At 39.2% G+C, this 18239-nt stretch overlaps 1 protein-coding gene across 3 annotated transcripts in view; it reads left to right on the forward strand.

The window, feature by feature from the left end:
• Positions 1-1224: 1224 nt before the first annotated feature.
• The window catches only part of KCTD20 (potassium channel tetramerization domain containing 20), a 37140-nt gene continuing 20125 nt past the window's right edge, over positions 1225-18239 (forward strand). Inside the window, exon 1 of one of the 3 annotated variants that reach the window (XM_057555148.1) lies at positions 1225-1392. The gene's annotated coding sequence lies outside the window, so the exon portion shown is untranslated. Of the gene's footprint in view, positions 1393-1525; positions 1640-18239 lie in introns of those variants that run through there. The other 2 variants (XM_057555149.1, XM_007197960.3) reach the window with 2 other exon arrangements.

Here is an 18239-nt window from a genome sequence, read left to right on the forward strand (position 1 = left end):
CCCTGATGTGAAACCTCGTGTTGGGTTGGCAGAGCCAGGGATGGAAGCAGCTGGGAATGCTGTGTCACAACGTGAATGTGAGCTGCCCTGTAGAGTCACCTGACCTACTAGTGACCTACAGGTGACTAGTGCAGCGCCTAGCCCATCCTGATTCAAACACAGTACTGGATGTTTTACAGTCATTGTAAGTGAAGTGAAAGAATAGAAATGGGGACTGACCCTCTACACCTCTAAGATAAAATTACAATGAACAAATTTATAGCTTCAGTTTTTTAAAGTTGTTGCCCTTAATGAGGCAATTTTACTATACAAGTATCTGGCAACCATTTGCAACCTACTGGAATGAGATATTTTCTTATATTCCTTCCATTTCAAACCTAATCATAATCATTAGCCCCAAATTAGTTTTTAGACTCTTAAGTAATGAAAAAGAAGTCGACTCAAAATTTAAGAAATCGTGCTATTATTAACTTAATTGGTTTTCAACAATTTTAAAACAGAATAGTTTGCATAATCAGTATAACTTTTTATTTAACTAGTAAAACTTTTTATTTAACTAGTATAACTTTTAAAAGTACAAAAACCAGTAGAAATCATGACAGAAAGGACTGATGCTATTTCTTTCCTTTTACGCTTTATAGGTCATGGACTATACATAGATAATTTTTTGAGTGTTGAAATATTCTACTAGTAACAACCAATTTTCCAATAATTTGCTTCAGGTTGATTAAAAATGTGTAATTCAGCTTTGTTTGCTATACTACGTAGTTTCCTTAAATAAACTCAAGGTTTGAGAAAAACGTGGAGTTTTCCCCCCTCCTCTAGGTCAGAATGTATATCCAGGAGAGGGATTTCCAAGCAAAAGGTGTTTAAGGAACTCCATTATTTTCACTACCTCCTCCCCCCAAATGTATGTAAAGATCCGGGATCCACAATTTTCTAAAAGCATTGGCTGTCCCGGGGCTGCGCGAGCTTGTTTCACAATTCAGATAACTACTAACTTTTCCGTTTCAGACTTCTAATAATTGAAAGAGGGTATCCGCAGCTCAGAAATCGATCTACCGTGGCTGTGCAGGGGTGAGAGCGTCCTCCGTGGGACGGTGGGGCGTGTCGGGAAGGAAAAGGGACACCCTGCTCCGCGCGGCCCAGGGGGCTGGCCGGAGCCCGGCCTTCCCGGCGTGCCCCGCGCGCCGAGGGGGGACTCTTAACGTGAAGCGCCGGGTGACTCAGCCGCGTGGCCGCGCGGGCCGGGGCCGGGGCTGGGGCTGGGGCTGGGGGGCGCGCGCCGCTGCGGACCGGGCGGTCCCAGCGGCGGCTGCTCGCGGCGCCGTGTGCGCGCGCCTCCCGGGCGGATTCGGACCCCGAGTGCGAGAGCGCGGCAGGGAGCTTCAGGTAAGTGGCGGCACGAGACCGTTCGCCTCGAAGACCCGGCGGGCCTAGTGCGGCAGCGGGCCTGGCCCCGGAAGGTGCCTTTGTGTCGGGGGTAGGGGGCCGACTCCTCAGGACGCCGACCCCTCAGGACGCCGCTCGGGCGGTAGCCCGCCGGGTCGGACCCCCAGTTTGAAAGCCCGCGGGGCTACAGTCATCTCGAGGCACAACGTTGGCTAATGGGTTCCAGGCGCCAGTTTCCGTGCTGAGGGTAAAGCTTGGTAATTCGGGGAAGAAGGGGGGTCGCCTTGGGTGGAAATCGTCAACACAGTCGTGGGGACAGCTAAAGTATAACTTGACTTTCCTGCAGGCCTTTGGTGTTTTTAATCCCAACAGAAGAGAAATGATGAGAGCCTCGGAGTGTTTATTGATAAAACATTTGCAGACGTGTTTTTTCTGGCAGTTAATTGAATTCATTAAAAATTAGGTAGTTGGTCGGACTTCTGGCTCTTTGCACCCCTACTTCAGTCTTCCTTCTCTGCCACCCACAAATTACTAGCTTTCATCAGTGCCTCTGAGTGCAAAAGAGCTGGGGGAGCCTGAACTGGTAATTTTCTTTTAAATAAAACCTTACTTTTTATAGCGTTCAGTGTTTTCAGGTTTACAAGCCTAGTTCTGCACTATCAAAAAAAAAAAAAAAAACTCTTCTATTTTGGAGTTTGTGATTCTTTCTGAAAATTCTTGGATTGATCCGATTTATTTTTAAACGAGAAACCAGTGAACAAACTAACAGGATAAACAGACTGTGAGGAACAGTTTAACCAGTTTATGAAAATGCATTTTCCAGGCCCTTTAATTGTGCCCCTGTTAGCTGTTAAACAACTAGCTGCAGCTGTTACCTGAGAAATTAAGGTTCTTTTTTTTAATGGTCCCCCAAACAGTGTTGTAGTTATAGCAGTTGAATTTGAAGAATCCGGTTGAAGAACTCCACCCTTAACTCCTCTTCCTCACCCACCGACCCAAATTCTGGGACAGTAGTTCTCAAACATAAGTTTGCTCCTTAAAAGTACCAACACCCCTCCCAGAAATTTTTTTTATAATTTTTAAAATTGTTTATACAATTTTTAAAGGTTACTTTCCATTTACAGTTATTACCAAATATTGGCTCTACTCCCCGTGTTGTACAGTACATCCTTGAGCCTTACACCCAATAGTTTGTACCTCCCACTCCCCCAGCCCTGTGTTATTCCACCCCCACCCGGTAACCACTTGTTTTTTCCCTGTATCTGTGAGTCTGCTTCTTTTTTGTTATATTCACTGGTGTGTTGTATTTTTTTAGATTCCACATGTAAGTGATATCATACAGTATTCGTCTTTCTCTGACTTTTCACTTAGCATAATGCCCTCCAAGTCCATCCATGTTGCTGCAGATGGCAAAATTTCATTCTTTTTTTATGGTTGAGTAGTAGTCCATTGTGTGTGTGTTTGTGTGTGTGTGTATTCTACATCTTTATCTATTCATCTGTTGATGGACACTTAGGTTGCTTCCATATCTTGGTAATTGTAAAGAATGCTGCTGTGAACATGAGGGTACGTGTATCTTTTTCAATTAGTGATTTTGTTTTTTTCAGATATATAGCCAGGAGTGGAATTGCTGGGTCATATGGTAGTTCTGTTTTAGTTTTTTGAGAAACCTCCATACTGTTTTCCACAGTGGCTGCACCAATTTACATTCCCACCAACAGTGTACGAGGGTGCCTTTTTCTCCACATCCTTGCCAACATGTTTTATTTGTGTTCTTTTGGATGATAGCTGTTCTGACAGGTGTGAGGTGATATCTCATGTGGTTTTGATTTGTACCTCTCCCAGAAATTTGATTCTAGAGATCAGTGATGGGTTTCCGAGTGTGCATTTTAAGCAAGCACCCCCTCCCTTGGTCTGTTATTGGTGATCCAGGGACCACACTTTGAGAAACACCAAAATAAGGCTGGCCTGAGAATTTTTAGAACTGCCCAACTTCCTTATCCCTTTATTGATTTACTCTCCCCTGCCCCCTAACCAATCATAAGCCAAGAAGATCTGACTCTTTGGAAGGAAACTTTAGAAAAGATAGTGCTTTCTTGGACTCTGACACCAGGGTAGGAAATACTTTCATACATATTATAATATTGCCTTAGAGATGGTCCGTGCCTGTTAATCTGTCCTTTTACCTTCTGGGAGCTGCTTCCAGTAGCATCAGCTCATAAGTTATGCCATTAGGCCAAATCTTTCCCCCTCCCAACTAATTTAGTCTCCTTCCCCCTAGAACCAGGACAGCCAATGCCTTGTATTTCCCATTGCCTTGAGCTCTCAGATTTCCTGATATGTAGCAGTACCAGTAGCATTTATGAGGGCTTTCAGGTCATCTGAACATTAATTCAGTCATCAGATACGCCAGTAATGCCTGTTTTGTGCACAGCACTGTAGTAGACCATTTTAGCAACAACATTGCAAAGATGTCACAGAGTTGCCTTGCTCCCTTGAGGTAGATATGAGGGCTGGATAACCTCTGCTCCCAAAGCTTTTTGTTTCTTAGTTCTTCTTCAAATAGATGTGTAGGGATGAGATTAGAGTTAGACTGTGTGTTTCTGACTTTTTTTCTGTCTTTGGTTTCTTCTTGGCATCTCATTTTTCTTACTAATCTTTTCTGTTGATTCACAAAATACCATGTCTTCCCTTCTGGGCTTTCCAATTATTGTGTCTTCCTCTGCCCCTGAATCTGAACATGCCTACTCCTCCTTGGCTAACTGGAGTAAAAAGTTTAGGGAAATTGTTGGCATACTGAATGATTTCTAGTTGGAAGACCCAGAGTCATGGAAATATGAGGCTTAGAGCTATAAGGGAACCTATTACAAATTTATCTATTGCAATCCTCCTGCCTTTTAAGATGAGGAATCTGAGAGATGAGACAGCAGAGTGAGGACTCCTGGCTCCTAGCCCAGTGTTCTTTCCACTAAATCATCTCAAGAAAAATGCTTCAAAAATGGAAAAGGTTGGGCTTCCCTGGTGGCGCAGTGGTTGAGAATCCTCCTGCCAATGCAGGGGACACGGGTTCGAGCCCTGGTCTAGGAGGATCCCACATGCCGCGGAGCAACTAGGCCCGTGAGCCGCAACTACTGAGCATGCACGTCTGGAGCCTGTGCTCCGCAACAAGAGAGGCCGCGACAGTGAGAGGCCCGCGCACCACGATGAAGAGTGGCCCCCGCTTGCCACAACTAGAGAAAGCCCTCGCACAGAAACGAAGACCCAGCACAGCCATAAATAAATAAATAATTAAATAATTTAAAAAAGGGGAAAAGGTTTAGAGAAGTTCAGTTATAAGTAGATAAAGAAAACTGAGAGACTTTCACATGAGTACAGAAGCAGTATTTGGAAAAATGGAGATTGAAGGAGAGTATGTTCTAACCACATAAATCAGGAAGAGTGGGAACACTAAAATAAGGAACTCTGAAGCTTGGAATAAGTAGTAATAGAACAAATAAGAGCAAATGGTTATCTTGTAATCCCAAGAAATGTTATGAAATCGGTATTTTTTTTTTAATTCGGTAAAGGTTAAAGTAAGTACATTGGTGAATTTTTATTAAATGTTAGATGTTTGAGCAATGTCCAGAATGTTTTGAAGTTGTCGCATAACTGTACTGTTGTCCTTACCCAAGTTATTAGGTATCTCTGTGGGAGACAGAATATAAGACTGATCTAACTGCTAATCTGATTCAATATACTTCTTATGAAAAATGAGATTATTGGAATAGTATATGCATTTCTAGAATCATAGGAAGGAAAGAAGTATGGATGAAAGAAGAGAACCCTTTGCTATTTTTGCTTAGAGTCCCCAAAGTAGACATTGTTTTTTGTTTTTTTGAATAAATTTATTTATTTATTTATTTTTGGTGGCATTGGGTCTTTGTTGCTGCGCCCAGGCTTTCTCTAGTTGCAGCGAGCAGGGCCTACTCTTCGTTTCAGTGCGTGGGCTTCTCTTTGTTGTGGAGCACGGGCTCTAGGCGCGCGGGCTTCAGTAGTTGTGGCATGCGGGCTCTAGACCGCAGGCTCAGTAGTTGTGGCGCATGGGCTTAGTTGCTCCGCGGCATGTGGGATCTTCCCAGACCAGGGCTCGAACCCATGTCCCCTGCATTGGCAGGTGGATTCTTTTTTTTTTTTTTTTTTTTTTAATTTTTATTTTATTTAATTTATTTTTTTGGCTGCGTTGGGTCTTTGTTGCTATGCGCGGGCTTTCTCTAGTTGCAGTGAGTGGGGGCTATTCTTCATTGTGGTGCGCGGGCTTCTCATTGCGGTGGCTTCTCTTGTTGTGGAGCACGGGCTCTAGGCGCGCGGGCTCAGTAGTTGTGGCTCGCGGGCTCAGTAGTTGTGGCTCATGGGCTCTAGAGCGCAGCAGGCTCAGTAGTTGTGGCACACGGGCTTAGTTGCTCCGCGGCATGTGGGATCTTCCCGGGCCAGGGTTCAAACCCGTGTCCCCTGCATTTGCAGGCAGATTCTTAACCACTGCACCACCAGGGAAGCCCGGCAGGTGGATTCTTAACCACTGCGCCACCAGGGAAGTCCATCCCAAAGTAGACATTGTTGGATTGTTCTTGTATATTCATGAAAGTAGAATTAGAAATAGTAAGGACTTAGTAATTAGTAGACATTGTTATGTTCCAGACACTGTGCTAAATGTTTTTACATCCATTGCCTCATTTAATTATCTCCATTTTATAGCCAAGGAATCTAAGACACAAAGAGCTTAAGTTTGCCCAAAGTCATACAACGTGTAAGTGGCAGAGCCAGCATTCAAATTTAAACTGACTCCAAAGCCATTACAATTTGTGCTCAGTAGTGCCCTCATTATACTTCATTAGGCAGTGGTTAAGAATGTGGGCTTTGGAGCCAATTTTTCCTGGGTTTAAGTCTTAGTGCCTTCATTTACTAGCTTGGATATTCATCAGTTTCTGTGTCTCCGAAAAAGAGGTTGTTACAGTACCTACCTCAGAGGGTTATTAGGATTGGGTTAATTCATGTAAAATGCTTTGATTTGCACCTGACTATTGTGAGTTCTCAGGAGATGCTGGCTGTTAACTGTTTTTTTTTTTTAATATTTTAATTTAAGATATTTTCTTTAGATTCAGATTTCAGATTCAATGTCCTTTCCAGCATTGAAATATTAAGGCTTTTATGATAAGTATAGATATAAATTAAACTTTATCTCTGTTCTTACTATAACATGGGGGCGGGGCTTACTAACATTTTGGAAAGCACTGGGGTGTAGTAGAAAGATCTGTGACATGATTTGGTTAAGAAAGTTCAACTTCCTTAGAATAAAACAACTAATGATCTACACTTCTATATGAAGATCACAGTCCATACCTTAAAACCATGTAAGACGCCTACATTGTGTTTGCCCTAAATTACTCTTTTTTTGTGGGAGAGGGTAAAATTTAATTTTGCAGTTGTATCTGTGTATTAGTTTGCTAGGACTGTCCTAACAAAGTACCACAAACTGTGTGGCTTAAACAACAGAAATTTATTTTCCCACAATTCTGGAGGCTGGAAGCCCAAGTTCAAGGTGTTGGCGGGGTTGGTTTCTTCTGAGGCCTCTCTCCTTGGCTTGTAGGTGGCTGCCTTCTCCTCCCTGTGTCTTCACATGGTCAGTCTTCCCTCTGTGCCTGTGTGTCCTCATCTCCTCTACTTAAAAGGACACCAGTTGTATTGGATTAGGGCCCACCCTAATGACTTCATTTACTCTTAATCACCTCTTTAAGGCCCTATTTCCAGTCACATTCTGAGGATTTAGGGTAATGGACTTCAACATATGAATTTTGAGGGAAACACAATTTAATTTATCTCATAACAATCTGTTTAGGGAATTAAATGTCAGGTAATCTGAATGTTCCATTGTCGTTATTGTTGAGCGCCCTCTGATTTGGGATTCGAGCATCATCCTTTATCCTGTGCCTACCCACCTGTCCTACCTTCTCCCTGTTCCTTAGAACCATGCTTGCTGTTGAGTACCCTAAGAAGCACACCATGCCTCCACATTAAGCCCTTGTGTTGGATTTAAAGCTACCAAGATTATTCTGTCATCCTATTGAATAATCTGCTTGAGAAACTATTTCATGTTTTTAACCTGAATTCCTAATTTGTCTTATATTCCTAATATTTCTTCTTTAATCTAGATGGGAAAATTTTTTAAAATTACCAAATCTCTTTAGTAATATATCATTTTCTTCTGAAACTTTAAAAAATTTCTTTTAAACTGTTCTAAGCTTTAAAAATACTCCAACATTTTCTTGAAGAGTTCCATGTTTTTACAGATACATTTTCCTTTCTCATTTTAAAAGTAATAACACATTCATTTTAGAGACTTTGGCATACTCAATAAAACAATTTTTAAAAATCACATATGATAAGCCTACAATTAAGGGAGAATAGTTGTTTATATTTTTAATATTTTTTTCTATGACTATATTTATTGTTTCAACCTGCCCTTTTTAAGTCTAGTTTATCTATACTGTTTCATGCTATTTTAGTTATTATTCTAAAACTTTTTTAGCCTTTCAATGTGGTAAATTATATTGATTTTAGAATGTTAAGTCAACCTTTGCCATATGTATTATCCTTTTTGATGTATCTGGGTTTGATTTTTTAATAATTTGTATAGGATTTTGTGCTTATGAGAAAAAGTCATCTGTAATGCTTTTTGGTAATGTTCTTGTCAAGTTTTGGGTCAGTGTTATGCTGGCCTCAGAAAATGAATTGGGATATAGGCCCTCTTTTTCTGTTCTCTGGAAGCATTTGTATAAGATTGATGTAATTTCTTCCTTAAAGGTGTGGAAGAATTTGCTAGTCAAGCCACTTGGTCCTGAAGTTTTCTTTAAAGGATGGTTTTAATTATGTAGTATGGTTCTGTGTAGTATTTATATATCATCAAAATAATCTATGTCATCTATCTATTTGTATATAAATATACACACATATATATTAAGCTGCTTATTGAAGGGAGTTGGTGTATACATTGTGGAGACTGGACTAGGCCATCAGGAACAGCAGGCTGGGACTCTTGGGCAGGAGTTGAAGCTGCATTCCAGTCAAATTTCTTCTTCCTCAGAGAAACCTCAGTTCTGCCCTTAAAGCCTTTCAATTGGTTGGATCAGGCCCACCCATATTATCTAGGATAATCTTCCAAATACCTTCACAGTAACACGTAGATTAGTGTTTGATTGAATAACTAGGACTGTAGCCTCGCGAGTTGCTGTATAAAACTGACCATCACAGCTTCTCTGCAGTCTTGGCTATCTTACTAGTTGTCTAATGCCTTCAAACAGATGGGGGTTTTTTTTGGTTTTTGTTTTCTGTTTTACCCATCCCATTCTGATGGATGCATTATTCCAGGGCATAGGACTTGCCAATGCGTGGAAGTCACGGTGGGTGTGGGGAGAAGGCAGACTTCAGCTTGGCGCAAGGGAAAAAAATTTTTTTTCCCTTGAGGATTGCTGGCCACCAATAGGGTGAGCTAAGCAAGAGATTCTTTATTGGGGGATATTTTTAGGTAGACTGGACTGAACTAATAAAAGTGTTTTTGTAGTCCTAGATGGAAGGTGATTGGGACCCAGATTTTTTTTGAGATTTATGATTGGTAAAATTGTGGGGGGAAATTGGGAGCCCATCATCAGGTTGCCAGCCTTTTAGGACATTAAAAAAAAATCTGACTATCATTTTCTGTCACCATTAATTATGTTGTAAAAGAAAAGACATTTAATATCAAAAAAGAAGTAAAGATTTAATTTAGGTACCAAGAAAGCATTACACTAATATGTACCATAATTTTCAATTCACATTTTAATATTTTTGAAATCAGGCTATATCTTAAAATCATGTATTTATTTAATATAATAGTGCTTTCCTGAAACGCTGTTATTATATTGATGTCTTAGTCAATGTCAGGTGTCTTAGAACTGGGATAATAATTGTGTGTGTGTGTGCCCGCCCCCATGTGTTACATCATCTCCTTTGCCCTCATTTTTGCTAAGAGTCGGTGAAAACTTTTGATGCTAATTGATACTGGTCCTTGAACCATCTTCTGACACAGTGATTTAGGATTGTCTCCAGAATTTTCAATGTTTGTTCTATTGCTACAGTACTGATCCATGGATCTGTCCCCTAAGACCTTCCGATCTTTTCTTACTGTACCAAAACTTAGCTCTTTCTTATAAAATGGCCTACTGTATTGAGTAATACGTTTAAAATTTTTTTAATTGCAGTCCCTTGTACTGTTTAAAGACATTATTGCTAATAGTATATCTTTGGATATTTCCTGGAAGTTTGCCATTAAGTAGTCTTTAACAGCTTGTGTATCTCTTCCTATAGAGGGTTTTAGATAATAGCAAGCAGAAGAGTGCCCTGGACATTAGGGACCTCATATGTTGACTGGCTGTTTCTTAGGAGTCATGAGCTTTGCCTGGTCTGTTATGTACCTTGGATTGTTCCTAGCTTAAAGGTGTCGTTAGAATGACCATAACTAGTTGAATCCATGAAAAGATAGAAGCACCTGTGTGGAAATTACAGAATTTGGTCTACCCTGTTTTTAGGTAATAAAATAAAGTTGAAAGTTACAGCAGAATTAGGTAAGGTCTTAATTTGAACTCGGGGAACTCAGATTGTAAAATCAACCCCTATCTGGAGTTAATTGATTTAGAGGTCATCTCAAGGCAACTATTTAAACAGAAAAGGTGCTAGGTGTGCCTGTTACTGGCACAGAAAGGTCATATGTCCTGGCTCCACATCTTGGGCTTGAAATCATATCTCCAAACCTGTGAAACTTACATAGAATTCATGAAGTAAATCAGACCTATAAGGAGAGGCAACGCAGCTTAAGGGTAACATGCATTTGACTCTGGAGCCAGAAGCCTGGGTTTTGAAGCCTGGCTCTACTATTTATTAGTTATGTGACTGTGGGAACTTAACCTCTTTCTTCCTCAGTTTCCTCATCTGTAAATGGGGGTAATAATAGTACCTACTTCATAAAAGTTTTTTTTTTGAGTATTAAGTTAAATAATATTTATAAAGTACTTAGAATAATATGTAGCACATGATATATGTTCTCAGTGAAGTTTAAGTCCATCTGGACTTAAGATGGAATGTTTGTGATGATTTGGCATATTGAAGAATCTCAACTGATTAATTTGATTCCAGTGTAAAATGTGTTCTTGAGTAACTGGGTTTAGATTTGATTATTCGTTTAAGGATATAAGAAAACTTTGCATTTTGAAAGGGTGTTGCAATATTTAAGAACTTCTTGAGATATACTAGATTCAAAAGTTTACTTTTTTAGGATTTACTAAAGGTTTTTTGAGTACTTAAAGATTTGCTTGGGAGACAATTAAAGTGCTAAAACAAGAAAAGAGAACATATTAAGATGATAAGTATAGTTTTAAATGGCAATGTCAAATTTAGGATCCTGGTTTTAGGGGATTAAACTATATTTGTCTTATTTTATATTTTAAACTGAGTAGTGAATAAAAATGCTATCGTTATTTAAGTCTTTTTTTTAATAGGTAATTTGATAAAGTTGTAAAGGAAACTGTTTAAAGGCCTTTAGACAGTTATAAATTAATGTAAGGTCTTAAGTCTTAATTTAAATCCAAGTAACTGTAATATAGTCTCTTCTGGCTCAAAAGCTGTTCTTGGGCATAAGTTATATTGACAAAAAGGTACTAAGGGCGGTAAGTTAGGGATGTCAAGTAGAGAAGACAGGAAAATATATCCAAGCAGTTATAATCTTGTCACTACTGTCCTTGTGTTTTATCTGCCAGCTTGCTAGCCTGGCCTCAGCAATTCATAGAGGAAAATGAAGGAGAAGGGATGTGGAATCAGAGGCATTCCTGCCTTTCTGTGGAATTGGAACGCCCTCTTCTCTCCTTTATCTCTTCTCTTGTTACGGCTTTCTTCCAAGGTAGAAATGAGGAAGAGAAGTGGTTCTGGCAGCAGATATCTTCAAATGTTATGCCTTGCCCAACTTGTGTAGTTTTTTTGCCTTAAATTCTATTTCCTAGCCTATTAATGTAGTTTCACCAAGTTCTTGGGTATTTCCCTTTTTTCCCCATCCTTTGTGCATTTTTCTGTTGGGTTAGTTTCATGCATTTTCATAAGCCCTTGAATATTGTGATAATAACTCTTTGTAAAAGTCTGTTGCAAATACAATTTTTCAAGTTTTTTTTTTTTCTTTATAGGATTCCTTGCCATACAAAAGTTAAAAAAAATTTTTGTAGTCAGATTTGTCTTTCTCTTCTTTTTTAGCTTTTGGGTTTTTGGTCTTGATTAAAAAGGCCTCCCTACTCTAAGTTTGTAATCTCCTAGAATATCCTTCGAAAAGAATATTGTTGTGATTCAGTCTCTCATTCATGAGATGAAAGGGTATACCAGATGAGTTGTTCCCAAACATAGCTAGTCCACAGGATCAGCTGAGGAGTTTGTTAAAAATTCATATTCTTGGGACTTCCCCCGCAGTCCAGTGGTTAAGACTCCGCACTTCCACTGCAGGGGCATGGGTTCGATCCCTGGTCGGGGAAATAAGATCCCATATGAAAAAAATAATTCACATTCTCAGATCCACCCTAGACCTACTAAATCAGAATCTCTGGGGAATAGGGCCCAAGAATGTTTTTAACAAGTTCCGCTAGGTGATTCTGATTATCAGCTAGACTTGAGAACCACTGGACAAAATAATCACTAAGGTCTCTTCTGATTCTAAAATATCACTTTTCTGTATTATGTAACTCTTGTGTTTCACATTCTCAACAACTAGGATTGTAAGCTCTTTGAAGGTAGGCAGGACTGTGTCTTAGGTACTACCCTTCTTGCTGTCAACCCACTGAGATCCTTTCATGCCTAGACAATTCCAATAACCTCTTACTCTTCTAGTCCCTCTGTGATTGTATTTATCTTAAAGCAACATGTTGAACATGACACTTCTCTGTGTAAAAACTTTGGCTACAAGACAAAGTCCTAACTGTATTTTACTTTATAACTCAAGGCCTCCATAAGCTAGCTCCAGCTTGGTTTTCAACCTTATCTTCTAGGGCTGTTGTATACAGCCATCTGAGTTGTGCGTTGTACAGCTCCTTAAATGATGGTGTGCATGGGCTTCCCTGAAGTCGTATGGTATGGTGATTCTGATTTCTCCCACCCTTCACTCTAACCTGGTTGCTCTCCCCACTGCCCGCACTCCTTCATATAGTATAAAGCCTGTTCACGCTTACTTTCCTGCTTGTTATACACCATTCACCCTGTCTAAAATGCTCTTTCCTTTTTTCTCTATCAAAGTTCTACCTATTAATATCTAAGAGTGGAGTATTAAACAGCCATTAAAAAGAATGAGGACGACTTCTAATCACTCCTATGGAGTGAATTTGAGGTATATTGTTAAGTAAAAATAGCAAAGTACAGGACTGGATATGGTATTCCATCTTTTGTATAAGAAAAAGAAGAATTAAGAATTTATATGTATATACACACATTATGCTTATTTCTATAAATAGAAACATGAAAGATAAACAAATTAATAAAACTAGTTATCTGTAGGGAATAGATAGGAAAATATTGGAGGGAAAGGGGAAGGGAGAGACACTTCTCTGAGCATTCCTTTTTTGTAACAGTTTAACTTTTGAAGAATGTAAATGTTTTACATATTCAAAAATTAAATTTAAAAATAATGAAAAATAAGCTATAATTGAGTGTTTAAAAATGAACCTAAATTACAGGACATACAGAGAAAAAATAAAAATAAAATAACTTGAACATAGCACACTGACTGTACATCCCTAGTGGGATATACTTTAAGGACAAAAAGAATTGACCCCCAAAAGACTTAAACTCAGTAGGTTTATTGTTAGTAATATTAACATTATAATTTAAAAACTAGTTTATGAACCAAGATTTTCATTGTGAGAGAAAAGATATAGTACTAATATAAAGTAAGTAAAGAAAAACTATAATGTTGAATTTGAGTTGAAAATATCAATATAAATTCTTTTTTTTTTTTTTTTTTAATCCCCAACTTTGCTTCTAGACCATTTCAGGAGATGATGATATCTCAATAGCTATGAAGACACCTAGTGCTCAGATCCTGATTTATAAATGCTTTTGTCCACTAAAAGGAACAAAGGCTCCAGGGAGGAATAGCTGATTCTAGGTCTGGGTCAGAGATGGTAAAAGGTGAGCTTAGAAAAATCTTGTACAAAATAAAATAGAATAGAATAGAATAAAATAAAATAAAATTCCTCTCACACACACACACACAAAAAAGAATAAAGCTGCTATGAACTTTCATTAAAAAAAGAAAAATCTTGTACAGGAAGTAGCCTCATCAGCCAATAGAATTAGGGTTAAATGACACAGATGAAGGCTTGAAGGGAACCATATTAGCCATAACTGGGACTATTTATTTATTTAATTTGGTTGTGCTGGGTCTATTTGGTTGTGGCAGGCAGGCTCCTTAGTTGTGGCATGTGGGCTCCTTAGTTTTGGCTCGCAGGCTCCTTAGTTGTGTCATGTGAGTTAGTTGCGGCATGCATGTGGGATCTAGTTCTCTGACCAGGGGTCGAACCCGGGCCCCCTGCATTGGGAGCGAGTAGTCTTAACCACTGTGCCACCAGGGAAGTCCCACCTGGGACAATTTGAACCAAAAATTGGACAACTTGAAAAAAAAGGATGGTAATGGATTGTTACAATATATTAGATTAAAACAAATCTTTGAGTTCATAATAATACTTAAAAGGAAGATAAAGGGAGAGTGAAGAAATAGTTTACTTAACAGAAGAATGCTAGACAGTAAATGTAGGAGGAATGATAAAATTAGAAAGTTATCATTTTGTAGTCCCAAATGTAATAACTGATTCAGGCAAGAATCATCAACAGATGCTAAAACCACTGGGTGAAGAGTTATTGGGAGATAGGGTATTAGATCTCTCTTTACAATGGATAGACCTATGGTCACCACTTTAACCACATGATCAAACTTATCCCCTGTAGTGGGGTAGCCTGGCATTATGTGCCTCTGATGTGATGACATTTGGAAGGACTTAGCTTTCATCTATACATGTACATATTCTTGTTTAAGAAAATTAAATTTGTATCTAATCACGTGGAAACAATCAGACGGATGTTAGAACTGACCTAGACTTTTTTTTTTTTTTAAGTTTTTTTTTTTTTTAAATATTTGTTTATTTATCTATTTATGGCTGTGTTGGGTCTTCATTTCTGTGCGAGGGCTTTCTCTAGTTGTGGCAAGCGGGGGCCACTCTTCATCGCGGTGCGCGGGCCTCTCACTATCGCGGCCTCTCTTGTTGCGGAGCACAGGCTCCAGACGCGCAGGCTCAGTAATTGTGGCTCACGGGCCCAGCTGCTCCGCGGCACGTGGGATCTTCCCAGACCAGGGCTCGAACCCGTGTCCCCTACATTAGCAGGCAGATTCTCAACCACTGCGCCACCAGGGAAGCCTTAGACTTTTTAATTTAAAAAATTTTTTATTTTTATTTTATTTTATTTTTTATTGAAGTATAGTCGATTTACAATATTGTGTTAGTTTCAGGTGTACAGCAAGTGATTCAGTTATGTTTTTTCAGATTATTTTCCATTACAGTTATTATAAGATACTGAATATAGTTCTGTGTTGTATAGTGAATCCTTGTTGCTTATCTATTTTATGTATAGTAGTTTGTATCTGTTAATCCCATACTCCTAATTTATCCTCCCCCCCTTTCCCCTTTGATAGCCATAAGTTTGTTTTCCGTATCTGTGAGTCTGTCTCTGTTTTGTATATAGGTTCATTTGTATTATTTTTCAAATTCCACATATAAGTGGTATCATAATATTTGTCTTTGGCTTACTTAGTATGATATTCTCTAAGTCTAACCATGTTGCTGCAAATGGCAATATTTCATTCTTTTTTATGGCTGAATAATATTCCATTGTGTGTGTGTGTGTAGATATCTACCAGTCATCTGTTGATGGGCCCTTGGGTTGTTTCCATGTCTTGGCTATTGTAAATAGTGCTGCTGTAAACATTTGGGTGCATGTATCTTTTTTTTTTTTTTTTTTTAATTTTATTTATTTATTTATTTATTTTTGGCTGTGCTGGATCTTCGGTTCGTGCGAGGGCTTTCTCTAGTTGCGGCAAGTGGGGGCCACTCTTCATCGCGGTGCGGGGACCGCTCTTCATCGCGGTGCGCGGCCCTTTCACTATCGCGGCCCCTCCCGTTGCGGGGCACAGGCTCCAGACGCGCAGGCTCAGCAGCTGTGGCTCACGGGCCCAGCTGCTCCGTGGCATGTGGGATCTTCCCAGACCAGGGCTCGAACCCGTGTCTCCCGCATTAGCAGGCAGATTCTCAACCACTGCGCCACCAGGGAAGCCCCGCATGTATCTTTTTGAATTAGAGTTTTTGTCTTTTCTGAATATATGCCCAGGAGTGGATCATATGGTATCTCTATTTTTAGCATGGAACCTCCATACTGTTTTCCATAGTGGCTGCACTAATTTACATTCCTACCAACAGTGTAGGAGGGTTAACATTTTCGGACCTAGGCTTTTTTAAAAAGTCAATTTCATGTAAAACAAAACAATCCCCCCCAAATTGCAGGGGGGGGGCAGTGGTATAGAATATGCAAGATTAAAAGACTCAGAACAACCAAATGTAAGGAATGAGCCTTGATTGAATTATGGATCCAAAAAAAAAGGTTCTGAAATTAAATATGAGGCCAATTGAGTAAATTTGATTATGGGTTATATATTAGTATTATGGAATTGCTCATTTTCTTAGATGTGGAAACAGTACTGTTGTGTTTTTTAAGAGAATGTTCTCAGAATGTGCTTGCTAAAGTAACTGGGTGAAGTGTTGTGATGTCTGTAACTTTAAAGTGATTCAGAAAAATGTGTGTGGTGGGAGAGCACAGGCTCACACACAAATTAGGCAGATAATCATTGGTCAGTCTGGCGGATATATAAGATTTTACTGATTGTAATGATTTTTTCCATTTTCCTGTAGATTTGAAAAGTTTCAAAATAAAAAGTTGAGGAGAAAATCTTATCTTTACTTCAGAGCCCAGCTCAGATTTTGTCTCATATGAAGACTTCCTTTTCCCAACCATACTATCTAGAGGTGATTTTCTCTAACTTTTATGTTTATCTTAAAACCTGAATGCCACATGAGAGCTACCTGAGAAGTTGACTTTTTTAAAAATTATAAATTCCCAGACCCCACTGTAAAGATAGGCCCGAGAATCTGGAACCACTGGTTTGAATCACTTATTCTGTATTTATTACGTAAATTTGCTTATCTTTTTCATATATCCCCACCTAACCAGTCGGAGCTTAGCTCTAACCCTTGAAAATGTTGCTCAATCCTTTGTGTCCCTCAGTGCTGGCACAAAGTGCCATGTGCCTTCCACACAGTAGGTGTTTGGAAAATATATGCTGACTGTATATGTTGACTAATTTGTTGATAATCTGAAGAGACTACCAGAAACTTCTCTATAATTTTGAGAGATTTAAAAAAAAGAAACCTGGCTGATAAAAGTGCTTAGTCAGTACAAAAGGTCCATTAGAAAACTGTACAGGTTTTAGTCCTAAAACTACAGGTTTGGTTTACAGAAATAACATGTTTGTTATCAGCAAATGTTTGGAATTAAGAGTTAACAGTGGTATCATAATTAAGCTTTATTACCTCTGCAAATGGATATATAAGGGTTCTAGTACTTGTTCTCTATAAAAATACAGATACCCAGAGATACAGAGAGTTGTTGGTACTGGAACTGAGGTGATGGGTAATGTGGAGGCTAGGTGTTAATGCAAGAAAGAAGAAACAAGTAGAGATTTTAAAAATAAGGACTTTGAATGATTTTTGTAAGCTTGAAGCTAGTTTTAAGTATATAAACAGTAATAACAGCTAACTCTTTTTATTGTTTACCATATGCCAGAGATTGCTTTCTTTGAAGTATTTGTAATCCCTAAAACAGTTCTTTCACGTAGATACTATTATTATTAATTTATAGATGAGAAAATTGGGTCTCAGAGAAGTTTTTCATGGGCCCAGACTTACACAGCTAGTAAGCCGTGTGGGCTCCAAAGCACTTGCTGGTAATGTGAGAGGCAGGATAGCTTATGATTAAGTGTAGCTTCCCTTAGTTTGAGACTTCATGAGGGAACGGCATGGAAAATGGGAAAACCTTTTATAACATTAGTTCTTTGAAAAGAAAAAAGCAAAAGAGAAAGGGGTTAGGGGAAGGGGATTGATCTTTACCAGGGATTAATTATACAATTGCTTAGGTCCACAGGCAGAGTATATAAGAAAGGAATGTGTATGAACCTTGACTGGTATTCAAGAAATGCAATATCATGAGAGGTTATTTTCCTGCACAGAAAAAAGTCTTCTAACCTATCTTTAAAGTATATAATGTATTTATGTGTGTTAAAATAGCTGAAATAAACTTTTTAAAATTTATTTATTTATTATGTTTATTTTTGGCTGTGTTGGGTCTTCGTTTCTGTGCGAGGGCTTTCTCTAGTTGCAGCGAGCGGAGGCCACTCTTCATCGCGGTGCGCGGGCCTCTCACTGTTGCGGCCTCTCTTGTTGCGGAACACAGGCTCCAGACGCGCAGGCTCAGTAGTTGTGGCTCACGGGCCCAGTTGCTCCACGGCATGTGGGATCTTCCCAGACCAGGGCTCGAACCCGTGTCCCCTGCAATGGCAGGCAGATTCTCAACCACTGCACCACCAGGGAAGCCCTAAACTTTTTTACTTTGAATTAAAATTTTGATTAAATACTGTCTCTTAATAATAAACA

The sequence above is a fragment of the Balaenoptera acutorostrata genome, chromosome 10 (assembly GCF_949987535.1).
Source record: "Balaenoptera acutorostrata chromosome 10, mBalAcu1.1, whole genome shotgun sequence".
In the NCBI taxonomy this organism is placed as follows: domain Eukaryota; kingdom Metazoa; phylum Chordata; class Mammalia; order Artiodactyla; family Balaenopteridae; genus Balaenoptera; species Balaenoptera acutorostrata.